At 40.1% G+C, this 10,860-nt stretch overlaps 2 non-coding genes across 8 annotated transcripts in view; one reads left to right on the top strand and one right to left on the bottom strand.

Annotated features, from left to right (window-relative positions):
• Window positions 1–282: 282 nt before the first annotated feature.
• Window positions 283–356, bottom strand: TRNAI-AAU (transfer RNA isoleucine (anticodon AAU)). Its single transcript has one exon. It is a non-coding gene; the product is annotated as a tRNA-Ile (tRNA).
• A 1,481-nt stretch (window positions 357–1,837) lies between these two features.
• The window catches only part of LOC106850575 (uncharacterized), a 22,418-nt gene continuing 13,395 nt past the window's right edge, over window positions 1,838–10,860 (top strand). For 4 of the 7 annotated variants that reach the window (XR_015804248.1, XR_015804247.1, XR_015804246.1 and 1 more), the window contains exons 1-3: window positions 1,845–1,955; window positions 3,043–3,070; window positions 9,889–9,959. This is a non-coding gene — a transcript (uncharacterized LOC106850575). Of the gene's footprint in view, window positions 1,956–3,042; window positions 3,071–9,888; window positions 9,960–10,860 lie in introns of all 7 variants that reach the window. The other 3 variants (XR_015804245.1, XR_015804244.1, XR_015804249.1) reach the window with 2 other exon arrangements.

The raw sequence follows: 10,860 nt of genomic DNA, 5'->3' as shown, positions 1-10,860 counted from the left end.
GGCCACCCGAGCACGTTGCAGCCGCCCGCGCAGAAACACAAATCCGCGCTCTGCCGGGCTCCATCAGCCACAGGAGCGCGGTGAAGCTCGGTCCGTGCTGCAGCCGCCCTGGGTGCTCGAGCCCCGCACAGACAGACACACACACCGCCCCTCCTCACGCCGCGGCCGTGCCCCTGTGCAGTGGGTCACACCGCGTCTCATCAGAACCGCGTGAGGTGGGTGGGAATCGCTCGGACGAATGGGAGAGACGAAAAAAGAAGAAAAAGGGAAAAACAGATTTTCTGGCCCGTACGGGGATCGAACCCGCGACCTTGGCGTTATTAGCACCACGCTCTAACCAACTGAGCTAACCGGCCAGCTGGTCGTGTAGCCGTCTCTTGGGCAAATAAAGATAGACCAAACTCAATGTTCACCTTTTGGCCGGACTAGAGAAGGCGACAAATTGGGTGAGGAATTTCCTTGTCCCCGGTAGCGCCGGAGCCAGGCCCCTGCATATAGAAACACACGCTTAATTCCTCAGCAAAACCAAAAAGTAAATCGGAAAACTCTTCCATGCCTATGGAGAGATGCAGCGCCTGGTAGAGAACAACCATAACGCGGGATCGGGGGCAACTCTGCCTCTAAATTAATAGGCTACTACTTCTTCTAGTTTACTGAGATATGATTCTAGTTTCTTTTAGTTAAAATATCCGAACATTCTTTAAAAGCATCTACTATTCCGTTTAACGCACTACTAGGATCTTAGTTTGCATGGGCAAACAATTCACCTCTTCCTAGTGTTTTGATTTTTGCATAGGCTGCATAGAAAAGAGAACTCTTCTGCTCAACTTTGAAGCCTACGTTAAAGCACAGGATGTCTGTTTAGCAAGAGGCAAACACCGCAGGACAGGGAGGGGAATGACACAGCTCTCCAAAATGTAGGTTTTTGGAGACAGCTTGGTGAGGAAAACACAGCCCCTGGTCTCTTTCTGGCACTTCTCTATGCCGGTCTGGCAGTACGGCTGCTCTCCCCATCCCGCAGTGGCGCGCAGGATCCGCCAGGGATCAGGCCATCACCGGGGATGAATCTGAGCCGGCCGAGGCGCTGCTCCGGCCGCGGGAGACTTGACTGCAGGCAGGGCCTGCCGCTGGATTTATGGAGCACATCTTTTGTCCCGAGGGCTTCCCTCCTCAACCCCTCACCCACGGGCGGCTCAGCCCCGCCATCTCCGGGGAGTCGAGACCGTGGTGGTGTCCCGAACATGGGGTCGTTACAGGGCGCGCAGCGCCAATTGACACCTCGAGGCGAGATATTTCTGGGTTTTATTCTAGTTTGTGCAAAGCAGGGAGCTAGATGGTAACCCACAAAAGTCTAGCTCGGTGATCATCAAAACTTTACACTTGCTATACCTTTTAACAAACAAAGGCATCAGCATTCCTTGGTTGCTAACCACAAAACTTTTCTATTCATTAGTATTCAAACCACTATTTGCTAGTAGCATCTCATGCTAATTAGTTCGCAGGCGCAGTTCTTTTTTCCAGTTGAGTCTGGGGTGCCTTTTGGGTAGGTGACCAATGGGTTACAATCTCGCACTGCCGAAATTACGTTTCCCCCAGTTACTGCTCTATGCTCCTGACTTCAGTCCTGGTGGCTCTCGTTTACATTGGGATTGTCTTTCATTTTCTTTAAAACAAAAGATTATCCGAGGGTGCGACATCCACAACTCTCCCGCACCTGGGAGCGCACCTGGCGGCACGGACGGGGCGCTGGCACCCCTGTGCACACTGCGCATGCGCCCCTCGGCCGTGCCGTGTGCAGCGGGCCGCGGCGCCGGGCCGGCGCGTGCGCGGTTGCCGGGGCGACTGGAACACATCATGGCGGCCTGAGGGGAGCGCCGGGAGCGGGGCCGGGTGGGCCCGGCCGCTCCTCCGCCAACTTCGGTATCTGCGGACAGAACGGGAGGCACAGTAAGGGGGTACGGGGGAAGGCCTTGAGTCCTTTCTGAGGGGTGGTGCGGGCCTGGAGCCTCCAGGGAGGCTGACGGTCACCGAGGGGGCCGTGGTCTTAGGGAGTACCCGCACTGAGGGGGCCGTAGGTGCTTCTGTAGCCCCTGGAAACACCGTCCCTGCAGCCCGCGGGCAGCTCCTTGTTCTCGCATGCCAACGCTGGTCTCTGCGTCCCACTCCCCGACAACAGGGTGTCAAAAGGTCTTTCGGCTCCTGCGGGGCATCACCCTGGTTACTGGTGTCTCCAAGCGCTTTCTGAGGAACTGCTAAGTTTTCCTGGTTCGGCTCGCCTTGCTTTCCATTGCTTAGCATCCTTCACATCATCCCGTGTCACACACACCCTGCGCATCTGGCGTGTCTCTGAGTGCAATAATTACTTACCATGGCCGTGAAGCTCAACTTCTTGCTGCTTCCTTCATTTCTTTGGTCATTTCTCTCTTCCCACGCATATCAATGCCACACTTAAACATCATAGCTTATTCTTCCTTAGTATCTTGGCATCTTTGTAACGAAGTGTCTGCTTTAGATTTTTATAATACCCTCTTTTGACTACTGTAGTGCTGTCTTTTTGTGTCATTTATATTAGATTTTTTAATTCTCAGTGACTGTTAATCTTCCACGCTCTCTAGTTACAATGGTTGAGTGTTGTCTTTGAGTTCCATCACTTGCCTATAATTTATATTTAGATTGTTCCTTATTTCCTGGGTTCTATAGCCTCTTGCACATTAAACTCTTATTCTGTTGAATGATTCATGGCCACTTTTTTGGGGTGTTGGATGAGTTCATACTGCTGCAACTTTTTCTTCCCAACCTTTATTTCCCTTTCCACTAACGATTCTAAGCTTGAACGTCTGTGTGTGTTGAAAGAGAGGGGAGGGAGGAGACAGGTTAGATAACAACATCTGTTGTTACAGATGCATGAAAAAACTCTACCCAGTGATTAGGTCTCTTTTATTCTTCAATGTTCTGTGCAAATGTAATTAGAACACTTCCTTTAATTTATCCTCGAAGCTTTCAGTGTTAAAATGCTCATAAAATTTTTAACCTTTCTTTCAGTCTTCATCTTTGACTACAACAAATTCAGGTAATCTAACTGGTAGTAAGTTTTGTTTTGTAGCTGTATGAATTTTCATAGCTTAAAGTTGCCAGGCTCTGACCTGACTTTTTTGTTTCAGCGTGTGTTTGAAGTCTTTTGTTTTGGTGGGTTCTTTTTGTTGCCTGGTCTCTCTCAGGATGCGATCACATCATGATCAGGATGGTGCTGTAGTGGATTTTTAAGAATCTCCAGAAATCTTGGCTTCTGAATGCAAAATAAAAATTTGTTGGTATACCTGAAGTCTAAATTTTATTTCTTCTTATGCTATATAAACTTCTATGCTGTTATTCTTACAATGCCTGATTTTCTTTCAGCTGCTGATTAAACAATAACTTGTCATGTGATCATTATCATTTTGTCCCTAGGAGAAAATCCCTCTTATTTTTGTGACATATTTTGTTCAGAGTTTACACATTGACTTTATTCATCAAAGAGACATTTCAAATAATGCAATTTTCATTCCTGATTCTGCCCTTTATTTAGTCAGTTGAAATTATTCAGGCCTTTGCTTCATTCTTTTCACTGGATGGATCTCATAAGTGCCAGATTAAAGCCTCAGTTGTTGGTTATGTGTGGAGTATTTATTTTGTCTACAGAGCACTCTGTTGTAGGAGAATTAAAATAACAAGCTTTACAGGCTTACATGGAAAAGATATTCAGTGCTGTAAGAATGTTTTAAAATGTGCATAGGATTAAGTCTTTGTACAGTATTAGAATTCTGCAGTTTAAAATTTAAACAACTCAAGTTGTTTTGAGCTCTCCACTGTCATCTGGGCTTCTCTTGTATGTGTAAAATACATTCATAGAAGAAAATGTATAAACATACTCGAGTAGTATAAACATATACTATCTGACTTCTTTAAATACTTGAAGATGTTTTCGATAAATTTGTACAATCATGTTTTCCCCGAATTTCTCTGCCCAAGTACCTTGGTTCATTAACACTATGGCTGGTATGCCAGAGATAATAAGATCTTATTTTCAGATCATCTGATTTTGAATTTTTTTTTTTTTAATGCCAGAAAATCAATTACTTGCATATAAGAAAAAAATTACAGGTTGGCCATTTATAAGAATAAAAGAGTAAATGAACAAATAGCTAACTTTTTTTGTGTGTCTGTCTTGGGTTTATTTTGGCCCCAGGGCTGGCTCTGACATTATAAGAACATACAACACAGCCAGTGTATTTCTGAGTGGTTATCAGGAGGGTATCAGTTGCTACCAAAAAAATCCATTTATACTGAATTCTGTGAGAGTAGTATTTAAGTAGTCTGAATTTACTATCTTCGTCTTATATTTAGCAATTTATATAGGAAATTAAAACTTAAGGTGGGGATAGAGAACATGGTGGTTTTTCCTGACAAGATGTTATTTCCTCAGTCTCAATTAGTGAAGGCTGAGGATCAGCTTGCTTGAAGCACTAACTGCCCAGTTATCAAATAACAGCCAAAGCAAAACAGTCCTGTGGTCTCCTCCCCACTTCAGAGTCTCTGTCAGAGATTGCCTCCTTTACCCACAATGATTTTCAAATTCAGTTTCCACTTTTAAAATAGCTCTAGATGTAAATTGTCTATATTGAGTGTATTAGATGGTGTGGCTTATTTGAAATTACTTTGCTATTTCCAATTTGTCAAATTTAGGTGGCCTAATTAGTTAATGATGCATCATGATTGATAATGATCAAAAACCAGAACTAGCAGATGATAAAAATGAGAAGAGCACCTCAATAATTCTCATGTGAGTGCTGCTACTGTATTGAAGAAAAAGGGGTTGCAAGGGGAAGGTTTCTACTAATTAAAATACAAGCATTTGGCTCACAAGGAAAGAAAGCACTTTTTTGTTGTTTGGTGAGGTTTTTTTTAAAAAAGAAGCAAGTATAAAAGCTGGGGAGACGAAAAGAGAATAAGAACACAAATTGATTGTTAGTTGGAAGACAGCATTAGAATGTCCTTGCCTAAGTAACTTTTCCCTTTGCAAAATTTCCTGGCAGGCTTTCTCCACTGTAAGGCTGTGTTTATACTTGTAAATTAAACATATCTGGAAATCTTCTGGGAGAAACTGGCATGAAATAGCCCCCATCTCTGCTAGTAAATTCTCTTATCTTCCAAAACAAGGCAGCAGGACAGAAACTGCTGGAGAACTGACCTTAGAAGGAGTCCTCACAGCAGGCAGGGAAGGTGCCTCACAAAGTGCTGATTGTCACAGGCCAAGTCCCTGCCAGGGACTGTTGTCACAGTAGTAACAGGCAGCTACACTGAATTTACTGCTATCACATAGCTTGAGACTCCCAGTTATTCTGACACCCATAAAGGGCTGAATATGATAAAAGAGATTTTCTGCCCTGCCTCCCTCAAAATGACTGGGTTTGCATCTTTCTTGAATAATAAGACCACGTCAAAAGCAACAGCGGCATAAAGCTAACCAGCATTGGATTTTGCTCAGGTGAAATTACTGAAAAAATTATCAAGGATAGAATCTGTAGGTGCTAAAAATAAAAGGAAATAGGAGGATGAGGTGGGTGAAGGGAAATAGGCACTGGGATTGGTAAGGAACAGTTAATCATAAAGCTGAAAGAGAATAAAGGCGGAAAGAAAAAAGTCAATTCTCATGGAAATTAGAAGACCTGAAAATTAGTATACATAAAACTTTTTTGATAACCCTTATCTGCTTCATCTCTTAAAGTTCTGCAGAATTAGAATTGACTGATTTTTCACATACTTGTATTTGAAGCACTTTATTATCAAAGCCAAACATTACTTTTGGCCCAGTGCAAATCTTATATCTGAATTTAATTTGAGAATAAAGCTTTAAAATCAGAAACTGCTTTGCTTAAAAAAAAAAACCAAAAAAACAAACCAAACAACACATCCATAAAAACACCCAATAAATAACCCCCATGTTGGAACAATGATTCTATGATACACTTGCTTTCCAAGATAATTAATTTTCAGTACATTCTAAATAAAGGGAATTTTTTTTGTTTGCTTTTTATGAAAGAAGCAAAGAATAAATTCAGATATGAGTTTCTAATGTGCTGCAGCATAAAAAAAGGTAGGAAGGGCAGTGTGAAGAGGCATCATGTCTCTGAGCAAGGAGGTGGTAGTTTATTGTCTAAGAATTATTGGAATATATATATTTCTGTAATCTGGGCAGCAAAACTTGATTTGCTCTTTTTCATTTTATTTTCTCCCAACTTTATGTTAACAAAATACCTCTTTTATTTGAAAGTTTTCCAATAGTCAGCATTTAACAAGTTAAGTAAGGATTGATAAACAGTCTTCATAACAATTCCAAGCATACTGAAATTATGTCTTTTTGTTTTAAAATACCAGTTGGTAAGATAAGGAGAGGGAACATTTTCTGATGTTCTGGAGAAACTGAGTTTTAGGGAGGGAAAGTGCTATGCAAGTAAACACATGAAGCAACGTTTTAAAAGGTATGCATAATTAATCATGGAAAATCTACAGAAAATCATGTTTAAATTCAGTGAGGGAACACAAAATTAAGACTAAGTAAAGCCTTTTAAGTACACATAAATTAAAAAGGTTTGCATGTGGTACAGAAAGGGGACTCTGCCTTCCTGTTTGGCATGGGGATTATTTCCTTGAGTACTCTAATTGATGCCACCCACTGTATTAAATGGTGCCTGGCCACTTGGTCGAGGGTGAAACAAGATGAATTAGGAAGAAGTATTTGATTTCTGCCTTGCCAAATGCACTGAATGTATTTGTGCTGTTTTTCTTTTAACTGAAAATAATAATTGGAGGAAATGTGTCAGTCCTTTCCTTGGGTAATACTTCTTTCTCTTTAAGTACCTTCTAAATGCAGGTTAAAACCAGTGCATTTATCCTTAGTGTATAGCATCTCCTTTATATTTGCATTTATATTTACATCCATCATCCAAATGTTATATGGTCACAAAATAGGTGCTTTTTATCAGTTAGAAAAATAGAGAAGAGGGCTGTGTATACGTAGACGTAGACTTGGCATTGTCCTCTCCAAGTATATAAGTGCCAGCCAGTGCCTCTTGGGTTACTGATTTTGTATTCTCAGTTAAATACATCAAGTTCCTAATGAAATCACTGGGAATGACTCATTTGTACATACAAAGTGAAATGGGACATTTTGCTCTTGGGTGAGATTTCAAGATGTAACTCAGAGCTTCAAAGAATATCAGTTAAAAAAAGAGAACCATCTTCAAGTAATGTGGCTTCTGATTCTGTAATGTTGTTAGAGATCTGTTTGTCCATTTATACACTACCTACAACTGACAGAATTGTTCACTTTATGATCAAAACAGTATTTAAACCCTCTGCTTAACTGTATCAAGGGCAGATGTATACAACTCAGTGGTAAGGCACTGCAGACTCTCTTTCATCTTTTCATCTAAAACATCTTTTAGGCCTTTAACCCTTTGATAAATTGACTGGTAAATTCTTTTGATGAAGTGAACTCTTTTAACAACAGATAATAACATTATTTTAAACAGAACCTGCCCATACAATGTATTTCTTCTTGTTTCAAAGTCGAAAATATTGTTTTGGTGTTTAGCTGTAAGTCTGACTGGGAAAAGACGTATGTCCTGCTCTGATCCATTCAATAGTGTGCAAAGCTCTTTGTTTCCTGCTTCCTCCCCAGAGTTTCTGTAGCATGGGTTTTTTGTTTATTAAAGCCTAGGAGGGCAATGAAATAATATACACAACAATTGAATAGTGTCTATTTTTCATGTAAGAGGTTTCAATCAAAACTTAATTTTAAATGTTAAATTTGGCAATGCATCCCACTGAGCAATGTTTGGAATGTATGCTACAGCAGCACAGAGTAAACAGTATCATCCATACTCTCATGCAACACAAAATTCCTGCTGGGTAGCTCCTTGGCATGGTAACTGGTGTCTGGAGCACAACACATTACTACTTTTCTTCTTGGGGTAAGCCCAACAACTCCAAATGGCGAGAAGGAATAAAGCCATTTACTAATTACTGATCTGCTTAATAAAGAAACAGCAAGCAAACAATTTATTGGGCCCTGCATTTGAAAGTTCAGTGGCAGACTAAAGTTCTGACAGCCTCATGGCGGGGAAAACGTCAACTATAATCCAGTCCCTGGCCACAAGTCAGTCTTCCTCTTTTCTATTTAATGCAACTTTAGTGTAGGACAAGTGAATAATCTGAGATCAATACAAGCACTGAGGAGGCTGAGTCCATATCCTACTATCTTTATGTTTACATAAAGTTTTGTATGCAAGGTGCATTGATTTCTTTCTTCTTTATTCCTGTGTTTGAGCAACATCCAGTAACTTTTGGGTCTGAGACAACCTGCAGACTCTTAACAAGTTTTTTATTTCAACAGAAAGAAAAAACCAACACGTTTCTCAGAGTCTGAAGTCTACATGTTTGCCTTTGTTAAGAAAGTTTGATGTAGCTCTTGCTTTCTGTGGCTCTTTTCCAACAGAGCAAAAATATTTCAACATCAGTATTAAAATTAAAAACTAAATATATACTAAGCATAGTTAAACTTGATCTTATAATATGTAAGATTTGGTGATTTCAACCCGTCTCATATCCAGTTAGTGCTTCAACTGTACACCATGGCTCAGTACTGTGGTTAGGCACACTCAGAGCTTATCTGCTGAAATAACCCCTGGTACTTAAGGATCTTGACTTACTAGTTTGAACTAGGGATCAAGGCAAACTATTTGATAGTACCATTTCACAGGCAACTTACAGACACCCTTGTGCAAGTAGTTGAAGTTTAGATCTCAGAATTAGGCAGTAGCTGAGCTGTGCTTTTGGAAAGTGGTGTCAGTGATAAAGCTGGGTTCCTTGCCTCATTAAGCACTTCAGTGTCTTCTGGGGACATGTTCTGTCTCACAGAGTGATCACGTTTTATGACAGCATTTACTCCATTACTGCATGGTACATTTCATCACTGTGCAACAGCAGACATGTCCTTCATTATTCAAATACTTGACACAAAACTTGTTGATTGCTCTGAAATATTTTTTCTTGCCCTTCAGGCTTGTCTTATTTTTCTGTTCAAGACTCTGGTACTACAGGCCCGTTTTCTACAAATACATGGGAAGCTGCTAATGGTGTCAGCAGCTTGGCTTTCTGGAATTCTCAGCCTCAGCTGCTGTGATGTTAAACTAAGTGTAATCCAGCTGGCCAGCCATCTTGCCGAGCTCCTGCAGTCTGTCTGCAAACTGAACTGCAACCTCAACCTTTTACTGGCTGGGTTAACACAACATTGCAGGGGAGATGGACTATAATGCAATTATCTTACAAGAAAAACCAAAGACCTAAAGATGTCTGCCTCTGTAGCGCAGTGAAATGGAAAATAAAGTGTCAGATGTATTCCATCATGATTATACTTTAAATTGCTGTTGTCAGCAAAATAGTGATTCCAGCCAGATACTCATTGCCATTAGAACACTACCGGAATTCTAAATAGAAAGTATCCTCACATATAGTGAAATGGCTTCCCTCTCTTTTATTGTAAGCTTGTACCAGTTAATTTACTGGAAATTTCTTGATGCTGAACAGTGTGATATGCCCAGAAAACATGCCTTCAAAAAGCCTCATGGAATAAATCAGTTAACTTCTGCTGTGGGTGTTCTGGATAGCATAAACTAAAACTATGATACCTCAGATGTAAGTATAAAAACTTCCATGAGACAGTATCAATTAAAAATGACCATGTGCATTTAAATACTGGTTAAACTCCATACTTCTTTTCTACGCTGCAAGCAAATCAATGTGCAAGTTTTATTTCTTAGCTTAAAGTCTCCTTATTTGTTTCTGCAGTGATGAAAACCCTGGCTCCCTTTCACTGGTGTGTGAATTTATGTCCATGAATATTTATGAGCTAATGAAAGGTATGTAGCATATACTTAGGAAACATAAACTCTCCTTGTGTAGATCAAAAGTGGAATTAGTTATTTTTCACTTGGTTTTTCACTGTTACAGATTATAAAACTCACAGGGAATTTTGTGCTGTACTGCTTTACCCTTTAATTCTTGCCAGTGGAATATACCCAATTGTTTAAGGCAAGGGTATATGCAGGTTTCCCATGAGTCAAGTCTATAGCCATCTGTTCTACAGTCAAACAACCTTGACTGCAAAACACAAAATAACTGCTTTATGTAACAAAAAATAAAACTTAAACAAATTCTTTGTTAGGTCAGGGCTACAGTGAGGTAGTAAGAAAATTATTCCCATTTGTTTCAAAACTATGGAATCAATGAATAAGGATTTTCAGTTTTTATGCCTTGGAAAAAAGCCTTTTACTAAGTTTTCTTTATAAAATAACATTGTTCCCTCGTACCTCCTATATTTAAAAATTCTGGAGCTGTTTGATTAAGCAGACTATAAAGCTTAAGGAAGAGTTCCTACAAAAAAATTTGGAACACAAGCTGATTTAAAACCAGTTCCTGTATAAACAGTAAAGGAATTGGATACAGCAAATGAAGGGGCTTAAAATTCATAAGTAAAAGAGGATTCTTAACAGTTGGGAGTTTAAATTAAATAATTGAACATGCAACTGTCATTCAGTGTAATACAATAAAGACTTGCTCCTGAACATAACATTGGTGACACTGACTATTCAGAACTCTAATAAAAAGAGTAACTCTGTTTCTGACCTAGATAAGAATGTGAGATTAAAACTGAGTTATTTTCTGATTGCTGAAGTAGACATTAGTGTGTACTAGTTTTAATAAGATATTTTGTGTTTGCTATATTTAGCATGGTATTCAGATGGAAATGAGAATCATAAT

Source organism: Sturnus vulgaris, chromosome 6 (genome assembly GCF_052056855.1).
Source record: "Sturnus vulgaris isolate bStuVul1 chromosome 6, bStuVul1.hap1, whole genome shotgun sequence".
NCBI lineage: Eukaryota > Metazoa > Chordata > Aves > Passeriformes > Sturnidae > Sturnus > Sturnus vulgaris.
The sequence above is the reverse complement of the archived record's forward strand: the minus strand, read 5'-3'. Positions and strand labels throughout refer to the sequence as shown.